The sequence below is a fragment of the Eublepharis macularius genome, chromosome 7 (assembly GCF_028583425.1).
Source record: "Eublepharis macularius isolate TG4126 chromosome 7, MPM_Emac_v1.0, whole genome shotgun sequence".
NCBI classification, from domain to species: Eukaryota; Metazoa; Chordata; class Lepidosauria; order Squamata; family Eublepharidae; genus Eublepharis; species Eublepharis macularius.
This window is the reverse complement of record NC_072796.1, coordinates 56,800,016-56,819,940: the sequence shown is the minus strand read 5'-3', so window position 1 is coordinate 56,819,940 and position 19,925 is coordinate 56,800,016.

Below are 19,925 nucleotides of genomic sequence, written 5' to 3'. Positions count from 1 at the left end.
GACCAATCATCTTATTGAATTCAGACTATAAAATATTACAAAGATTTTGGCAAAACGCCTGGAAAAGGTTCTGCCAAAAATAATCAAAGAAGACCAATATGGATTCATAAGCGGAAGATATATAGGACACCCCATACGAAATGTGTTAAACATATTAACAAGTAGGACAAAAGGGAAACTGGCTTTACTGAAATTAGATGTATATAAGGCCTTCGATACTATAAGGCATACGTTTTTATGGAATATTATGACGAAGGCAGGAATAGGAGAAAACTTTGTGAGGGTGGTTCAAGAATTATATAAAGAGGGGACAGCAGTGGTAAGGGTGAATGATGGAGTCTCTGAACAATTCAAAATACAAAGAGGCGTTAAACAAGGTTGCCCACTCTCACCACTACTTTTTGTGTTGGAAATGGAGTACCTGACGGATAGGATAAGAAATTCAGTAAGGATACAAGGATATAAAAAGGGTAAGGAGGAAATTAAAATAAATATGTATGCAGACAATATTTTACTAATATTGGTAAACCCACTGGAGGGAGTAAGAGAACTTTTGATTATCTTGAAGGATTTTAAAGAGGAGTCTGGATTGGGAGTTAATATGGACAAGTCTGAAATTTTATTTTGGGATGTAAACGGAGAGGAAAGGAAGGAAATAGTAAAAATGACAAGGATGGACTCTAGGAGAAAAAAAATTAAATACTTGGGAGTGAATATTATTAAAAATGTTGCCAGGATTCCAGATGTGAATTATAAAGAAGTATGGAGGGAAGTTAAGAAAGATATGAGAGCTTGGAAAAATAAGAACTTGTCTATCTTAAGTAAGGTTAGGGCAGTTAATATGTTTCTGGTGCCAAAACTATTATATTTATTTCAAGTAATTGCGCTTCCGATAAGAACAAATTGGTTTAAAACCTGGAATAAGGTGCTTAAGAACTGGGTTTTTGGAAGCAAAAGGGCTAGAACTCCAGATATAGTAAATTATGCATCACAGGAGGAGATGGGATGGGGGATACCAAATTTGGAGCTGTATTATGAGGCGTTTATGAGGCAATTGAAATATTTAATAGAGATTGGGTATAATGATAGAGTTAAATGGGTTAGGATGGAGAATGAGATAAATAATGGAATAGGAAGAGAGGGGATCTTTAATAGGGATGTTCAGATGGCTTATAAGAAGGCGATTGTTCCAAGGAAAACGGCGCTAAGTATTTGGAAAAGATGGTATAGGAAATGGATGCCGGGTCTTTCAAAGTGGACTCCATTAAAATATATAAATAAGGACTATACAGACACCGGTGGGTGGAAGAAATCAGAAGAATTTGGATTTAATAGATTAAAAGATATGTTTGTTGAAGGTGGGACTTTAGTGGCAAAAAATAACATGCTGGAGAAAATAGGAAAACAATACTGGTTGGAGGTGCATGGATTATACGAGTTAATTAAATCTGAAAAAGTGGAGGAGATAACTGGGGTAAAAACAGAAATGGATGATATACTAAGTAAAAGACAAATAAAAGAGAAAGGGCTAGCAGGGGCGTTATATAAATTAATGATAAGGGAAAAGGAAAGGATGATAAGGATGATACAGAATAAATGGGAGCGAGAAGGCTTATCTCATCAGGAAACGGTTCAAGAAATAATGAAAGGTATAAATAAAATTAAAAGGGATAAAGATAAAGAATTGGCTAGGAAATTTATATGGAAATGGTATAGAACACCAGCTCAGATATCGTATATAGTTAAAGGAATGAGCCCTAAATGCTGGCACTGTGGCCAAGAAGTAGGCATATATGCTCATATGTGGTGGGAGTGTAATGTGGTCAAGGAATACTGGCAAAAGATTATAAGGGTAATTTCTGATTTATTTCAAGTGAATATAGAGGTTAATAGGGATTTGCTTGTCTCCGGAATATTGGGAAATAAAAGAGTAGATAGAAATAAGCAAGATCTATATAAAAATATTGATTTTAGCCGGAATGGCTGTAATAGCATTGGGATGGAAGGATAAGAATAAATGGACAATGGAAAAATGGAACAATTATGTCTTTGAAAGTGTACAATCGGATATATTAGTACAGATAATTGCTGATGAGACATGGGAAGATAAACGTCAAAAGATTATAAGTTATAGGTACTGGGTGGAAAGGGGGGAAGCCAACCCAAGCATTCAAACCCGAATGAAGAATGTATGCAAATGTTTAAAGATATGAAGACCTAATGGGGGCGGGGGGTAAGGGGTAAAAATAGCTGTTCAATGTATGACTATGACGGTTCAATGTATGACTATGTATATATGTTATAACAATAAAGAAAAAAAACTATGGGAAAAATATTATAAATTTAAAAAAAAGAGCAAGTGTGGATGCAAATCCCACCACGCTCTTGAATAAATCACTAAAAAAAAAAAATCAAATGGAAAAGCAAATATACCAGCCGTTTCTAAATGCGATATGAATCAGTGTACTCCAGGATTTTTATTTTACTTGCATAAATACTTCTACTAATCTGTTGAAATACAGGAGGAACTAATGTACTGATCCTCATACCTTAAAAGGAAGTGAGAATGACAAAAAGAATGACCAATTAGCCTTCTGGATGCTGCATCAAAAATGTATAGCCTAAACTGAAAGATTGGAAGGAATCCTATTATATAAAAGGCAAACTGTATTGACTAGCTCTGGTGCTAGTCAAATTATAATAGAAGAAGCCTCATTCCAAAGATCAGAAGACCAATAGACAAATACACTGTGTTATCCCACTTGATTACTAAACCCCTCAAAACTGCTACGTGTAGCTTTTGTTAATCTTAACTATTTGAAGTTGAACACATTAAGCTGCCATATAAGAACTCAGGGCATTGGTTTACTAAAATCAGTTTTTTCTTCTCTTACTGAAATAGGCTTTTGATGGTTTCAGATGGAGGTCCTTCACAGTACTTACTTCCTGATCTTTATCACCATAAATGGGATTAAACTTGGGACTTCCTGCAAATTCTCACCATTGAGCCACATTCCCTTCTAAATACCTCATTTAATAAAAAGGATTGTCTCTGCTCCAAAATGTGTTGCCTTAATTGCAAGCGATTATTTTTATTTTGGAAAAGAACATTGGGTACTATGAATTTTCAAGTCTGGATGTTAAAATGGTCACATATATAAGAACATTCTAACAATTTAAGGAATGAGTGAGGACTGCCTCTTAGCACTTCTCTCTCTCTCTCCATATGTATGTGTGAGCGTGTGTGTGCATACTACATGTATATATGTATGTGTAGCTCTGAAATACCAATGGAAGAAGTTTGGTGATTTTTTAAGAGTGGCCATCTTTCTGTACACTATATCAAAATAAAAGTGGTGCATTTGGTAAGCACTAAAAAGACATAAACAGATACTATTTAAATGTGTATGGGACTTGGCATATTTAGTGATCTTGGCCTGAGACAATGGAAAACTACTGTGAGTTACAGTAGACAGAACTAAGCTAGATGGAACAGTGGTCTGCCTCAATGTAAGGCAGCTTCATAGACTCAATATTTTCATAAGAAAAGTCTGAGGATTATAAAATCTACACCTCTTTCATTATGGCACCAGTCCCACAAAACATGAGCTAAATGAATTTTCATGAATTAGCATTTTACTAATTAAGGAAACTTACTAATTGCAGATTTCAGATCATGAAATGTTTTAACAATGTTTTAATTGTCAGCATTTTTTTTGCATGAGAAAACAGAGACATGTTATGTTATCACAGGAAGAGGCTGTTCTTAAGTACTTGGTTTAAATGTTTATGATCTTTCTTCCTGTTTGGCTTCCTCGGTTTCTTCCTTGGTTTCTTTTATTTCACAACATTGTGATGGCCTATGTTCTTAAACAATCAAATTAATTGATTTGCAGTTTGTGGCCAGAATCTACTAGTACAGTTTGTTGAACTCTACAAATACTGTTCAGGTCCTGAAAATGTTGCTCATGACAATTTAGCTGTTTTGCAAAGGAGCTCAGCATAGAGTTTACTGTTATCCATAATACCAGGAATAAATTTGGAAGAATAGGGGGAAGATATCATATGGTCTGTGAAAGTAGAATGAGGCTGGGTCCTTCACCTGAGTAGGTCTAATTAAAGATGGACTGGGAGGGCCAAACACCCTTGGAAAGATCCCATTCCTCCCAGCCACAATTCCATTTTCCTTAGCTGGAAGAGGAGGACAAGACACCAACCCTCCAAGGAGCAGGTCAGTTGTCTCAGTCTTGTTACTTTTCTACACATGATACAAATAAAGTTTGCTAATAAAAGCTGTGGAGTGCAGTTCTATGCATACATACTTGAGAACAATTACCCAAGAAAAACATGGGAAGGCAAGGCCCCCCTGCCTTACCGGGGGGCCTGTTTTGCCGCCGACGGGGCCGGGCGGGAGACTCACAGCAGGCTTCCTGGTCGCGGGCATCCTTCCGGCTCCCGACGGGGCCCGCGACCAATGGCTTTGAATTCCGGGCGCCCAATCACGGGCGCCCGGATTCGTTGCAAGGGGCAGGGCCGGTGCACGCCGCAGCCATGGGGTCTCCCCTCTGGTCTGGCGGGGGGGGGGTTAAATTGCGCCACCGCCCCACCTTGCCCCAGTCTGCGCCGGCCTTCTCTCGCCCTTGGACGATCACCCTCCCTCCTCTCCCTAATTTTAGTTGTTTCTCGTCACAACTTTTGCGGTGGGCATTGGATCAGATCCCATTTGTTGGGGAGGCTGGGGCCTGTGCGCCCAGGCCCCCCATTAAGGGGATTCCCTTATGGAGTCTTGGGGGTGAGCGGTGAGGGGCACGCCCAGCTCGGGGGCTGCCAGAGCACGCCACTCCCAGGTGGCATGGGAGTCACCAAGGGGTGTACACCGGGTGATCTCCCCCTTCATGCCACTCCTGGTTTCCTCCCTCGGCCGGTGGTCCGAGGGGGATGTGGTTCATCGGCTGACAGGCGGGTCACCCGATGCTGGGATCTGATCCAGATGCTACGCCAATACTCCTTACTTGCTGTTTTAATAAAGTTGTGGCCTTGTTTGCTCCAGTTCTGTGTATGTCTGCTTTGTCCCGTGCCGCGCACTCTCCCCACAGCCTTCACCCATAGGCGGCAATGAGTCTAATATAGTCTCTGCAAGTAGAATGAAGATGCGATCCTTCTTCCTCAGAGTAAACTCATTGAATGAAAGAGGATTTTCATCTGAGTAGCTCTACAGCTCAAATCTTGAATCTCTGGAAAGGAAGAATGAAATTTGTCATGATTGAATATTTTCTGGTGATTTTATTATGAGACAGGAAAATAATGAGACAGGAAAAAAGAAAGGGACATCTTCTGTGTCTAAGGAAGACTGTGTGTCAAAATGACCTCATTCCATTTCATATTCTATTTCATTTTGCATTCCATGTTTTTCCATGCCTTCTGTTTATGGTCTTATCACTGATGTCATTGTTTTTTATATTCTTTGATGTATTGTTTTCATTTTGATATATTATATGAATAGTTTATATTGAATATATGTAACTTTTTCTATCTATGCAGTCTTTATCACAATTTCATTTTTTAAGATTGTGTGGGTGTCAGTTGGATTTATTGTATATTTTCCCACTTTTACTATATTTCCCTTCATACTTCAGTACTTTTCTGTTGGTACACTGAAAGAGTAGCCCTTGTCCCCCTTATTTCAATTGTACATTTGCAATAGATGGAACAGGTCAGTTGTTTCCAGCTGCAAGTTCTGCCTGCTGACAAGAAGTTCACTAAGAGATTGGCTGTTTACTGCACTAAAGAATCAATCCTGAGTTCAGCTTACCAGATTCACTACCTTTGATTTTGGTAACTTTACCTGGTGAACTCATTCCTGGTGATCATCACAGCATCCCTGTTGCCATCTATATATTCATCTAATCCTTTTGCAATCACAGTGTTGTGATATACTGGAATCCCTTTTCACTTCTCCATCTGCTATTGAAATCAATTCATAGAAGCAATGCAAATTTTTAGATTTATAGATTTTTTAAAAATGTACTACAAATAATATCAGTTTTGTTTGTTTGTTTTCTATTAAAGAAATATAAAATACAATTTTATAAATATCTGGCACAGACTTGATCTCCATCACATTTTCTGTAACAGTCTCTTCATGTACCTACTAAAAATACATCAAATAGGCATTATATTAAGCAAAGATGTCATTGGTGCCCTGTCAACTAAATGAGAACATATCCATTGTAAAAATGAAAAAGAACTAGATACTATATGCCTAAGGAATGACTTGCCATAATATTCCTTAAGGCTTAAGATGAAAAATACACAAAACTGAAATCCTTCCCTTGAGCATGCATAAAACCCAAGGCAACTGAAACATGATGCACATGAGTCAGAGGTGTGTGTGTGTGTGTGTGTGTGTGTGTGTGTGTGTGTGAGAGAGAGAGAGAGAGAGAGAGAGAGAGAGAGAGAGAGAGAGAGCTCTAGAATAGTAATTATGCCAGGAAAGCAGACGATATGGATTGATAGCCGAACCTGAAGGAGAAAGTAGGAGAAATATCACAATACTTGAATTTTCTGAAACAGAGATAAATACTAGACTTTTAGATCTAATGGAGGGAAGCTCAATGAAATTCACAAGGGAATGCAAGAGTGGTTTGAATTTTTCTCTAGAGCAGCCATTGAACTGAGACAAGATAGAGAGCATTTGGAGTAGCATAAATAGTGATCTGAATCAAACCAAATGCTAAAAGTCCATTTTATCAATTCGATTTTGTGTTACATAGCAATGGACCTGAAATTTGGAACGAGATGGTTTTGGAAATGAACTTTCCAATGCTAGAAAACAACAAGCCATAGAAAACAACACAAGCCTAAACCTGAAAGTTTAGGTCTGATATCTGCTGTCAGACTTCTCCCTGTGCTTTTATCCTCCCTCTTTCCCAAAACTTACTATGTCAAAGAAAGGATCTGACAGCAGTGAAGGCTGGTGTGGAAAACATCTAGCAGTAGCAAGGGCTTGTCTTCATTAGGGATGCTCAAATCCCTGCAGGTTTGACTTGTGACATAATTACCAGCTGTGAATAAACCCCAGATTGATTATTGATCGGATCGTATGATCTCTGTGCCTTTCATCAAATTTTACTGGGTAGCTGCATGTCTACATCTACCACAACAACACACACACTCCTATGCATGATAGCAAAGGAGTATAGCAGTGGCTAATTGAAGCAATTGTATTTTCCCATGGCTACTTTAACACTGAGGATTTGCTTCCCGTTTTTTGGCTCTATTTCAGCATGACACTTGTAATTCCACACTCTATGCAACTCTGTCTCTAAATTTAGCAGTGGCTAATTGAAGCATTTATAAAAGCTGTTAGTCTGGTTCTTCCTTGATGGTTAATTAGAGCTTCGTGGTGAGCTGGACAGACAACAGTCCTTTCTATATGATCAAAAATGCTGGATTTCATTAATGATGCTACATAGCTGAACAGATAATTTTAAATGGGTCCTCATAAGTAGATGGGGGTCACCCCAAATTTAGCATCAAATAACATATCACAGCCAGTGTTACCCAAATGGACAGTTTCTTGTGATTTGGAGCAATTAACATACAAGAAGATGCAGTGAGAGGGAGTAATTAGCAGGATTTTCACCAATGTATACCAGGATCTTCCCTTAGAGGACTCTAATAAACAGGCAGTTGTTCAACAAGATTTTTTATTATTATTAAAGGAACAGTAAAAGCAATTGTGCTCAAAATACACACAACACACACACACAAGGCTAACTAGGAAATCAGTGAGGAAGAGTGAGAGAGATTTGGGGGAAAGCAATATTTACCAGTCCTAGGAGAGAAGAATGTCCATGGAATCAGCGTTTCATGAAAGGGGGAGAAGAGGACTCAGACATAGTCTGAAGGTACATGGAAGGATTATGACTGCTAACATCAGATCCATGGACAACCCCCCCCCCCAAGTTATTTACAGTGAAAAATTCAGTAGAAAAATCACAAAGAAAGGTCTCTACCTTAAGGAACTTACATACTAATGTTAGGCAGTCGGAGAAAGAACAAGAGACGAGCAGAAGGGTAGAAGCCACAGTAATTGAAAAGAAGAATCTCTATGGGCAGGTAGCACCTGTTTGAAGTACAAAAGTATGGCATCTAGTGTAAGAAAATACCCCCCTCCTAAATCTAGTATGGAAACACACACACACACACACACACTCCTTTGTGCAGGGAAGGAACAAACCCCTGGAAATGTCTCTTGAATTGCTACACACTTTTAAAGAACAGTGAGACAAAAAGCTAAAACTAAGTCTATAGTTTATCATGCACTATTGAAGTGATTGAATTTATACACCTTGCCTTGTCTGATGCCCAGCAAGCAATTGGTGGAGAGGGTTTGAATAATATTTCTTTTTTCTCTTTTCTTTTTCCTTTGCACTGGTTATGCCAATGAATTCCATGAACATTTGCCAGAAACCTTTGTGACTTATGGCAACATATAAAAGTAGCTATGAGGCATGAAGACGTCACCTTTCTTCCTTTCCTGGAATTCAATCTACAGGTTTCATCTCCATGTTAGATTACTGCAGTTTGCTCTACACAAAGCTGCCTTGAGGATGCTCCACAAACTGGAGAATGCATCTGCTAAGCTCCTGACTGATTCACCTGCTCATATGCAGCCTTTTTTATGGCAACTGCATGGACTTTCAATTGGTTTCCAGATCAAATTCAAGGTGCTGCTTTTAACCTTTAAAGTTCTACATGATCTTGGACCATCATACCCAAAGGATTGCCTCTCCCAATATGATGTCTCCTGACATCTGTGTTCTTCATCTTGCAGCTTTCTGGTGGTGCCCAGCCCTCAAGTGCTCACCTCTCTTCTTCCAGGTTGAGGGGTTTCTCTATGGTGGCCCCATCTTGGTGGAATGTTCTTTCTGTTTATCTGTGTGCCCTGCAGGACCTTTCTAGGTTCCACAGGGCAGGCAAGGCAGAACTGCAAGAGGTAGATGCCTTGCCCCAACAGGGGACTAGCAGTCCTAATGTGGAGCAAAAAAAAAAAAAACTGTTGGACAATTGTTAACCAGATTGTGAGGTGTTCATTAGTTCACAGGGCCATCAAAGTAATCCTGGAATAAACTCACCATTGACACTTACCACCAAATGAGATAAATTTGCCTGACAAACTCATTTATCAGAGAATAGCAATAAATGAATGTTCCTCACAATGCAGAGAAGTAAGCAGTGGCAGGGGGCTACCACGGTCTGTACTGGGGCCAGTGCTTTTTAATTTGTTCATAAATGATGAAGTTGGAGTTAGCAATGTACTGGCCACATTTGCAGATGTCAACAAAAATATTTAAGATAGTGAAACCAAAGCTCTCTCTCTCTCTTGATCTATGCACTTTCATATTGACTCAGGGAATCATCATATCTGTCAGGTGGCCATCTAACCTCTTCTTAAATACCTCCAAGGAAGGAGAACCCACCACCTCCTGAGGAAGCCTGTTTCACTGAGGAACTGCTCTGTCAGGAAGTTCTTCCTAATGTTCAGTCAAAAACCTTTTTGCTTTAATTTTAACCTCTTGTTTCTGGTCTAACCCCTGGGGGAACAGAAAACAACTCCATCCTCTGTGACAGCCCTTCAAATACTTGAATAGGGCTATCATATCACCTCTCAGTCGCCTCCTCTTCAAGCTAAACATACACAGTTCCTTCAAGCTTTCCTTGTAATACTTGGTCTCCAGACCACTCACAATCTTTGTTGCCCTCTTTTGGATACGTCCCAGCTTGTCAACAACCTTCTTAAATGGTGGTGCCCAAAACTGAACACACCCAGCTCTCTAGATTAGAGTCGTGTGACACTCTTAACCACTATACCAAACTGTCTCTATCTTTGTCCTGAAGGCTTGCCTATGTGTACCAGTCCCCGCCTCCATAGGCGGTGAGCTGATTTTATGCTCGCCCACAGAGACTCATGAATCCAATTGGTTTCCAGAATGCTCTGTGGGATCCGATGCCCCTTGGTGACTCATTGGATGAGTGGGTTGAGGACTGGCATGTCCCTCTCTCCAAAGCCATCAACGAAATCGCCCTGTTGCCCTCTTTATTTCTGTACCAGGTTGGCTCCCTGATATACTGAGGAGATACAACAGATGAAATGGGAACTAAGATGGCTAAAGTGAGTGTAGCAGTGGGTTCAAGATGGACAGAAAAGAACATCTTATAGGATGATGATGGATGACTATGAGGTGGCAGTGAAAGCTGCAAAGAAGGATGTCTATGCCACTTCCATTGAATTTGCAAGCTCACAGTCAGCCCAACAGTTTCAAACAGTTCAGTCTTTAGTTTTCCTTTCACAGGGAGATTGTCAAATTGTTACTTTGGCTATTAGCTGTGAGCTTTTGAGAGCTATGTTGTGGGTAAGATCCTGTCCCTTTGCCATGACCTGCCAGCCACTGTTGATACAGTGAGGGAACTGGAGACCCCTTGGTCATCATCTGGGCCTGTTTTAGATTACTTCAGTCAACTCACCTGGGATGAGATTGACAGGGTCTTGCAAGCAGTGAGGGCCACAACCTGCCCCCTGGACCTCTGTCCATCATGGTTGGTGAAAGCCAGTGCTGACGGATTTCACAATTCACTGGAGGCCATTGTTAATCTGTCTCTGAGCTCTGAGGATTTCCCTGGAGCCCTAAAGTGGCGAGGCCTCTCCTGAAAAAAAAACATATTTGGTCCCTACTGACCCATCCAGTTACTGAGCAGTATTGAACCTCCTGTTTCTGGGTAAGGTGATTGAGTGGGCAATGGCAGAAAAACTGCAGACATTCTGGGAGGATGCTCCTATCCGGGACCCATTTTAGTCCAGCTTCCACCCTGGACATGGGACAGAGACAGCACTGGTTGCCCTGACAGATGATCTTCATAGACTACAGGATCAGGGTGGATCAGCACTGCAGGTGTTGGTTGATCGCATGGCAGCATTCAATACAGTCGACTATAAATTGTTGACCTATCGCTTCACCAATGTGGGGATATGTGGGACAGCTTTGCAATGGCTGATCTCTGATATTCTCTCTCTCTCTCTTCCTCTCTCTCCAGGATAATGGGCTTGTTTTCCCCAGTGATGTCAGCACATAGACAAATCTGCTTATCAATGTAATACTATGATGACATTCACTATCTGGATTTCTCATTGTAGGGACCAGTTTAAGAAAGAACAAGAATCCCAACTAGGAGATTATGGGACAGCAAAGCAGCAATGATAAAACAATGGCAGAATAAAGGATCAAAAAAGTAGACCATCTTTCAACATGAGCATTTTTGTGAAACACTCTCTCCTTCAACTACTTTTATCCCCAAAATCAAAATGGAAGAACATTTGCCATAGTTCTATTATTTGTAGAATCAAAGAATTGTGGAAATTATGAATAAGAATTGTTTAAAGTAATATTCTTCAGATATATGAACTTCTGAGGGCTGATTCAAATGTTCCAGAACAACAAAAGATGGTTCAAAATAATAGGAATAACAAAGGAGTTTCAAAGGTCAAATAGAAATAAGCTAATCTTGATTTTGTATAAACACCCGAAGTATCTGGCCTGTTCCCTAATTCAGCCTGATAATAGACATCATTATGACATCATAATATTACTGATGTGAGTACATATATAGTTAAATGTTTGTATAATTAACTTACTAAAATATTTATATCTTGCCTTATGTCCATAGACTCAAGGTGGTGAACAAAGCAACTGTGCCAGTTTCAATTCCCAAAGGCTGCTTAAACTATGGGCATTAACAAGTAAGAGGGGCCAAATTTCTGCCACAATTGTGTCCTCACAGAGCAATCCAAAAATGGTGATTAAGTTAAGGCATTGCACAGACATCTGTCGGGTCATCTCATTTCCAATTTGTCAATGGTGATCAGGCAGTCAATTAATTTATGGGCTGTTTGATTGATAACCACTTGTTTGTGCTTTCAGCCATCAGAAGCTATCTCTTGACAGACAAGGGTTCAACCACGAATTGGCTTCTGGGCTGTTGCTGGAAAAATTTTGCTCTGGAGGGAGATGACTTCTAGCTGAGGAAGTGGAAATTAGGTTCTTCTGATCTCCCAGTCCAGGAACTTTGCTGCCTTCCATGCTTGCTGAGGTGCAGTGCATTTGTGTGTGAATATGTTTGGGGGTGGGGGTTGACCCAAAGCCCAAATGATTTTCCTTCTCTTCTCACCCCAGGCTGTCGGTTTTGGCTTCTTTGGCAATATGGGGATTAAAAGCATTACATCTGTCCCCACCCTGTTTGTAAGAGAGAGAAATGTGCTTTTTCTCTCCCTTTTGCAATGTAAAGCTCAAAAGCATTGCTTCTGCCCCTGTCTAGCCTGATAAGCAATTATAATTTGGGCTTTTTAGCCCAGCCCAGAAATGTGATGAGGGAAAAATAAGAGCTCTCTTCCTCTGTGTTGGAAATGGCGCTGGAGACTGAATAATGTTCAAAATAAACAACTTTATTGAACAGGCAGGGATGGAATAAAGGCAGTCAGGGAATAAAAGAGTTGAAGTAAAATTTGTTGGTAAAAGAGAATACTCTTTAAGTCACAGGCAAAATAGTTTTCTTGAAGCATAGTTTCTATGTTCTTAGTTCTTAAACAGTGAGAGGTGTTTTATTTAATATTTTGGATACAGCAACAATGTTTCTTCACAAAGTTTTCTTTTACAACTCAGGTTTCCTGACTTGTAAAGGGTTTTCCGACCTGTGTTCCTCCTCAGAGCCAAACCCCCTTCAGACACTAGGCAGGAATTAATCTTCACCTAAGAAGATAAAACACTTCTTCACTTGGTTTGAATGGGAGTCTTCACTTACTACCCAATCACTCTTTGTCAAAAATGCATCCCAGTTCTATCGTGGTTGTGTAACTGAGTTTCAGCTTGTTCTGGCTTTTATATTTGAAATTCCTAGCTAGAATTCCTCATCAAGACAATGATGTTACAGGTAGGACAAAAGTTTTCTTTTCCCTCATGCCAGAGGGGAACCTGTCTGACCTTCCCTGTCAGACTCTTACTCACACTCTCTCCAAAGTCCTGTCAGCAACCAACTATCATTCTGAAGGCTGATTCTGACAGCCAATCAGAGAGAGGAGGGAGCAGCCTGTCCATCAAGCTCTCATTCCAGGCAACTCCTTCCCTTCCAGTTCTCTGAATGCTGCACTTAGGAAACCTTCTTTAAAGTACATTCTGTCACAAGGGAATGGATAAGAACCCAGCTCCCAGCTGATCAATCATTTGTGAGAGGCTTTGGACCAATAAGCAGCTGCAAACATAGAGCTAAGCTACAAGAAATGGTTTACATGAGGAGGAGCATGTGGAGGGAGTTGCAATGTTAGCAGGGAAGCTGAAGTTTTAAAAGAAATTGGAAGGCTTTATCAATTTACCCTCTCTACAGATTGCTGCTCAGAAGGTTTGTTTATTTCCTCTTTACCTCTTAGAAGGAGAGGTGTAACTGACATAGCCCTCAGGAGGCAGAGGAAATTAACAAATCCTCTAAGCAGCATCTCTGCTAACCTTGCAACTCCGTTCACATGCTCCTCCTTGTGTAATTCATCTCTTGTAGCTTGGCTCATAGTGTTCAGCAGCTGTTCAAGTTGTTTGATGCAATCTGAAGATATCCCTGATAGGCCCACAGAGTGCTTCCAAGCTGCCTTTTTAAACTGGTTTGGCTTCTGATGCAAAATGGTTTTTTTTTCCATCTCAGATTCCTTAAAGTGTTGTTATCCTGTTTTTCATGAAGAGTTGAACCACTGTTGTTTTAAATCACCTTTCTTCTAAATGTTATGGCTTCTGCACTTTAGAAGCATGGCAAATTACCATTTAAAGTGTCTGTAGGGCTTCTAAAAACACTGCCTTTTAATTTTCCTGGCTTTGTTTACCCATTTTTTAAAAAAATGTACTGCGGTTTATCGCTGTATTCCTATAATTGCAGTTTCACAATATAGCAAGGCTAGGTAACAAGAGAGAAAGAAACTTCCTAATCAGCTAATTGCTTAAAAAAACCCGCCAAACCCTCCACTGTTTTGGTATAGTACAAAAACAATTATTTTTTTAAAAAATATGAATGATGCGGTTTTCCACATGCAGCACCATCTGAAATACATACAGCATTCCATGTGCATTTTGCAGATATCTTTATTTACTGTATGAAAGGAAACAATCCCACCACACTTACAAAGGAATTGAGGAAGAAATGAATTTAAATTGGGATAATGTCTCGGTGTGAAAGTACTAACAGTCTGATCATGACTGCCTTTTCTAGAAGACCTTTGAGTTAGGCCAATAATAGTGAAGTGGGAAGTGGATACTTGTAAGACCAGCAGTTAATGTCTTAAAATATCCCCTGCTATCCAGTCTTAGTGTGTTGTCTTTTCATATTTTTGCCACAAGACCCCCCATTATGCTTCCTCCAATTGCTTCTTTCTGAATCATTCTCTGCCTGGTAGCTATGACTATGGCACATCTAAGACCCCTTCTAGTTGCTCTACCAAAATACCTTTGCCTGTCCCAGCAGCCAGTTTTTACTCCTGCCAGCTTAAACATTACTACTGTGAAAGTCTTATTTTGAACTGACTACTAGTTGCCCCAAACATACCATAATTTTTTCTCCTTGACTGTTAATACAGCTATTTGCAAATTCAACCCTTCTTCAGATCTGCTATAAGTCTCTTGTGACACATGTCAAACTGGTTCCAAGCTTGGTTCCGGGTCACTTTAACTGATAATTTTTGCTAAAAGGAGCAGTGAATTCCTGTTGATTCTCTCAGACCTGTCAGCAGTTTTTGATGCACTGCACTGCAGTTTTGATGCAGTTTTTGATGATTATGGTATGCTTCTCTTTTTTAATATATATATATATATATATATATATATATATATATATATATATATATATATATATATATATATATTGGATGCGTAAACATATATTCCACAAATCATTTTATTACATATTTTCCCCTTATATTGATATATGTGACCCACCCCCTCCCCTCCCCCCTTTTCTGTGTTGACTCCCAACAGCACTATGATTCTTTTATTTCTTATCATTAACTCTACATTACTTTCATTTGTCCCTATTATTAAAGGCAAAGTTCTAACTTATTATTTATTATTACATTTCTATAGTTATCAATAGACTACTCTTATTCTATCAGATCCCCTTTCTTTTCCAAATAAATTTTGATTTTAAGTTCGCTTCCAATCTATAAAAAATAATTTTCTTGAATTTATTCTCATAGCTATCTTATCAATTTGATCATTTCCACCATATACCACAGTTTAACTCCCATCTTCCATATATTACAATTTATTTCTTTAACCAATTAAATACAACTTTACATATTTGCTGTAAATTCAGTCCCTTAAGTAGCTCTTATAGCTTGAAGCTGGAAACTTAGTCCTTCAGGTGTTTCCCATCTATAGCTTAAATCTTGCACTTTTATCTTTCAGCTTCTTTTACAAATAAATTTTTATTTTTATTTTCTCCCAATCTATAAAAATTTACTTAAATTTCATTCTCATAACTTCTTATAAATTTGTCCATTTCTGCCATATACAATAGTTTAAATTTAATTTCCAACATATTTTAATTTTGTTTCATTAACCATTTAGATGCAGCTCATATTTTAACCGTAAATTCAGTCCTTTAAATGACTCTTGTAGCTTAAAGCTGGAAACTTAGTCCTTCAGGTAACTCCCATCTGTAACTTAAATCTTGAACTCCTATCTCTCAGCTTTGGTGGTAGTTCTCTGTTCTTTTTGCTTTCTCGCCTGCTCCTGCTAGGGTACTCTTTCATAATTCTTACTCTGCTTCCCTCCATTAACAGAGAACTTTCAGCTTGTCATTTCAGGGTTTCATCTTTCCCTTTTCTAGCTTTCCATTGATCCATATTATCTCTTTGTAAATCCTTCTGTTGTATATAACTGGAGTTGACTCTGTATGCCAAGACCAAATTTGTTGTTAACTCTTCTGACTGCTTGTTTAAAAATTCTGCCAAAACTTCAATCATTTGCTCTTGTACACTCTGTGATATTTCTTCTAGCACATCGTGAATTCCCAGCTCTTTTTCTGTAGTTTCATACTTGCTTCCTGCCACACGATCTTGAAATACTTGCTTTTCAACTTTTAAACTAGGTAACAAATCGGTGGCTTTTTCCTCCATCTCTTGTGTTGTCTGCTTTGTTGATTGTGGCTCATCCTTTGTCTCTACTTCTGCTTTTATCAAATCCTTTATGTTTTTAATCAAACTTTCTCTCATTTTCTGCATAGATTGGCTCAGTTCTTTATTTCCCTCTGTAACATTTTTTCCCAGCGATTCTATAGCTGTTCCTATGACAACCTGCCATTCCTTCTTTACTTTCTTCATGCTTCTAAGCTGGTTTTCTTCCCGCCCCCAAACTCCATTTTTTGTATTCTACTTTGTTTATATTTTAGTCCAAATCTATTATTTTCGTTAGTTTAAAAGTCCAATCTATTATAATCTCATCAAATGGCGGGCAGAAATTCTCTGTGGTAGCTTCCTTCATCCTTTTCCCTTCTCAGAATGGTGGGCATCCACTTCCTTTTGTCCTCTCATTGCTTTGTCTCGCGTTTTTTCGCTTGTTTTCCTTCCATGGTCTTCTTTGCTGTTTCCACTTCCTTCTTGCTCTCCAGATGAATCCTCTCTAGGCAGTGACACTCGCTGTTCTTCTTGCATTCTGCCGTCTCACGATATTTGCTCCACAGCTTCTCAGCCTCCTCCCTTTTCTCAATGCCAGTTATCTCTTCCCAAACCGCAGGTATGCATAAACAAAAGTTATTTTCTCTTCTTTAGCACTTTATAGTCTATCAAATTCCACTTTTTTCTTCAAAATGCCTTGCTCCTTTCTTGTTTTATCAACTCGATCCACAATATTAACTTTTAATTAAATCTCTCTTCTGATTTTAAGTCCGAAAGCAAGATAAAGATCTTTACCTCAATTTGTTCCGTTTGGGTCTTTCGTGCCATTTCTTTTGTTTCAAATTGGCCAAATCTGGTACTGAAGCTTATGTAACCCCTGTGAGGTTAATTGGTTTAGCCCAGTGGGGTGGAGTCAGAAGCTAGAGGCAGGCTGCTGAGGAGGAGGCTGTTTGCTGGGGAGCTTAATAAATTATAAGTTCTTATCACTTATAAGGTAATCAAATGTTGTATGTAAAATATGATTTAAAGTGGTGTTTGTGTATTGTGTGTAGTTGGTGTTACTGGGGTTGTATTATTTTTGCAGGGCTATAATTCCCAACAAGAAGACGGAAGCCTGGGGTACAGCTGCTTCAAATGGATGAGAGGGGACTCATCATCACTTCTTGGATGTGGAACTGTTTGCCTTTTCAAGGACATTGTTGATTTGGAAGGGTTTTTTTGTATGGTTGCACTTAAGTGTTAATTTTTGCTAAAGTTGTATTTTATTAATTGTTAAAAAGTTTAAAAGGAAAAAAAAGTTATTTCTTAAAATTTTGTGAAAGTTGCTTTCTAAGCCCCATAGAACCCATGACAAGAGAAGTTACACTTGGTTTCTGGTGACCTTATGTCAAACAAATGACTCAAAGAGCACAGCAGAGATTTTAGCTCACCCTTCTCCGAGGGGACCTCAAGGCGATGAAGAAAATCCTTTATCTAGGACCCCCCCTCCGCCGAGATCACTCACTCTCAGGGTCTTGTAGCGTTCTAGCCCCTCTTCTGCCTGTAGAGGGGTGGCAGCAGGCGATCTAAGCACCTGGCCTGCCCGAACAGTCACTCTTGATGGTCCAGCTCCCTGGACCACATCAGATCGTTATTATCCAAACCGGAAGTCTCCAGTTATGGTATGCTTCTCGACAGGACGGCTTGGTTAGGAGTAGGGGGTGCTAAACTTTGGCTCCGCTCTGATTGTTTGATCTATCACAGAAGGTGATGCTGTTTGGCCTGCAGAATTTATTCTATGGAGTTATACAGAGTTCTATCTTGTCCCGCATTCTGGTTATCAGTCTTCAGGTGGGACCTGGGGATTTTCCATAATTACAATTGATCCCCATACTACATAGATCAGTTCCCCTGGTCAAAATGGCTGTTTTGGAGGGTGGACTCTATGGCATTTATATTCTGCTGAGATCCATCCCCTCATAAAATCCTACCCTCCACAGATTCTACCTCCAAATCGCCAGGAATTTCTCAACCTGGAGTTGGCAACTTTATCTCCTGTACTATTCAATATTTATGTAAAACTGCTGGGAGACACCACCTGTGGATTTGGAGTGAGTTGCCACAAACATACAAATAATACTCAGCTCTATTTTTCCTTAACAGGAGAGCCAGGTGGGCCCATAGAAGCCCTAAACTGGTGCCTGGAGAAGGTAATGGGATGAATAAGGGCCAATAAATTGAAGCTCAGTCCAAGACTGAAGTGCTGCTGGTCAATGACAAAGCTACTTGAGGATTGCGAAGTCAGTCAATCCTAGCTTGGGGGTCTTCTGCATTCTGCTGTACAGTTTGATCATCAGTGGCACATAGTACCTTTTGTCAGTTTTGATTAATATGCCAGCTATGGTACAATATGAAAAATGCAATATGGCCATAGTGATCCATGTCCCAATCACATCCAGGATAGATACTCTGATCAGCTCTACATGGGGCTGCCTGTGCAAATTGTTTGGAAACTTCACTTGGTCCATAATTCAGCAGTCTCATTTTCAGGTTCTGGATACAGGAATCATCTCTCTCCTGTGTTGAAAGTTCTACATTGTCTGCTAGTCTGTGTCTTGGCAGAGTTCAGAAAGCTGCTTCTTACCTCTAAGACCCTAAATGGCTTAGGGATGGGGGACGTCCACCCAAATTGTCCAGCCCACCAGCTGAGATCTTCTCAAGCCCTGCTGTCTGTGCCCTTGTCTGCCAAGGTAAGGTGGTGGCAACCAAGGACAGAGCTTGGAGGTGGTTCTTTTCCTTTCAGTGCTCTCCCCCTTGAGACTCACCTGGTGTCTACTGTACTTTTCTTTAGGCTTCAGGCCCAAACATTTCCCTTTGGCAAGGCTTGTAACTAAGGGCTTCTATCTTTTTAGTTGTTTTATATTCTGTTCCTAGCTTGTGTTAGCAATATAATTTTATATTGCTCCATTGTATGTGCTTTTATGCCATGGATTGCTTTTATTTGCTATTTTTATTGGCATTTTCATTGACTTGGTTTGATTTATTTGTGTTACTGATTTAGATTGTTTTATTTATGTTTTATTGCTATTATTTAGACTGATAAAGCACCTTCTTAAGTAAATCCATTATCTGAAAATACTTTTAAATTATACTAGAGATTATATTAGTAGAGGGTCAGTGATGTTAACATAGGCTTGTGCTGGCCTGATGATTTGATTGAAGGGGAAAAAAACCTCTCTTTGTCATGTTTCTTTAAATAAAGAGATTTTCCAGGTCCCTTTAAGCTGTATGCTTTTCTGTAGAACTTAGATCAGAAAATAAAACACTCTAGGATGCAGCAGTATGCTGAAGTCACTGATAGTCTTGCATATCTATTGAGCTGGGTTGTTTTGTTGTTTCCAGTATGAGAGCTGTGGTGTCAGGAGAGGTGATTTGGAATAAAGAGCTGCAATAAAAGAACACATCGGCACAAAAGTCAGAAGAATGACCTTGAATGACAATTTTTATTTTTACAGCCTGAGCATTTGTGTATCCACAAGTATACAAAATGAACAGATCCTACCTTTGCCTACTACTATAGAAATTCTACAGGGAAAAGTGGCAGAGTGGAGAAAAGACCCAACAAAGCACATTTTTTTTCCAATTTCCAAGGTGTTAAGATTAGGAAAGACATTGCTGTTCTGATTGTAGTAATTTTTTCTTCATCTCCCATTCACCCCCCTTGATTTGTAAAAGTTCTTTG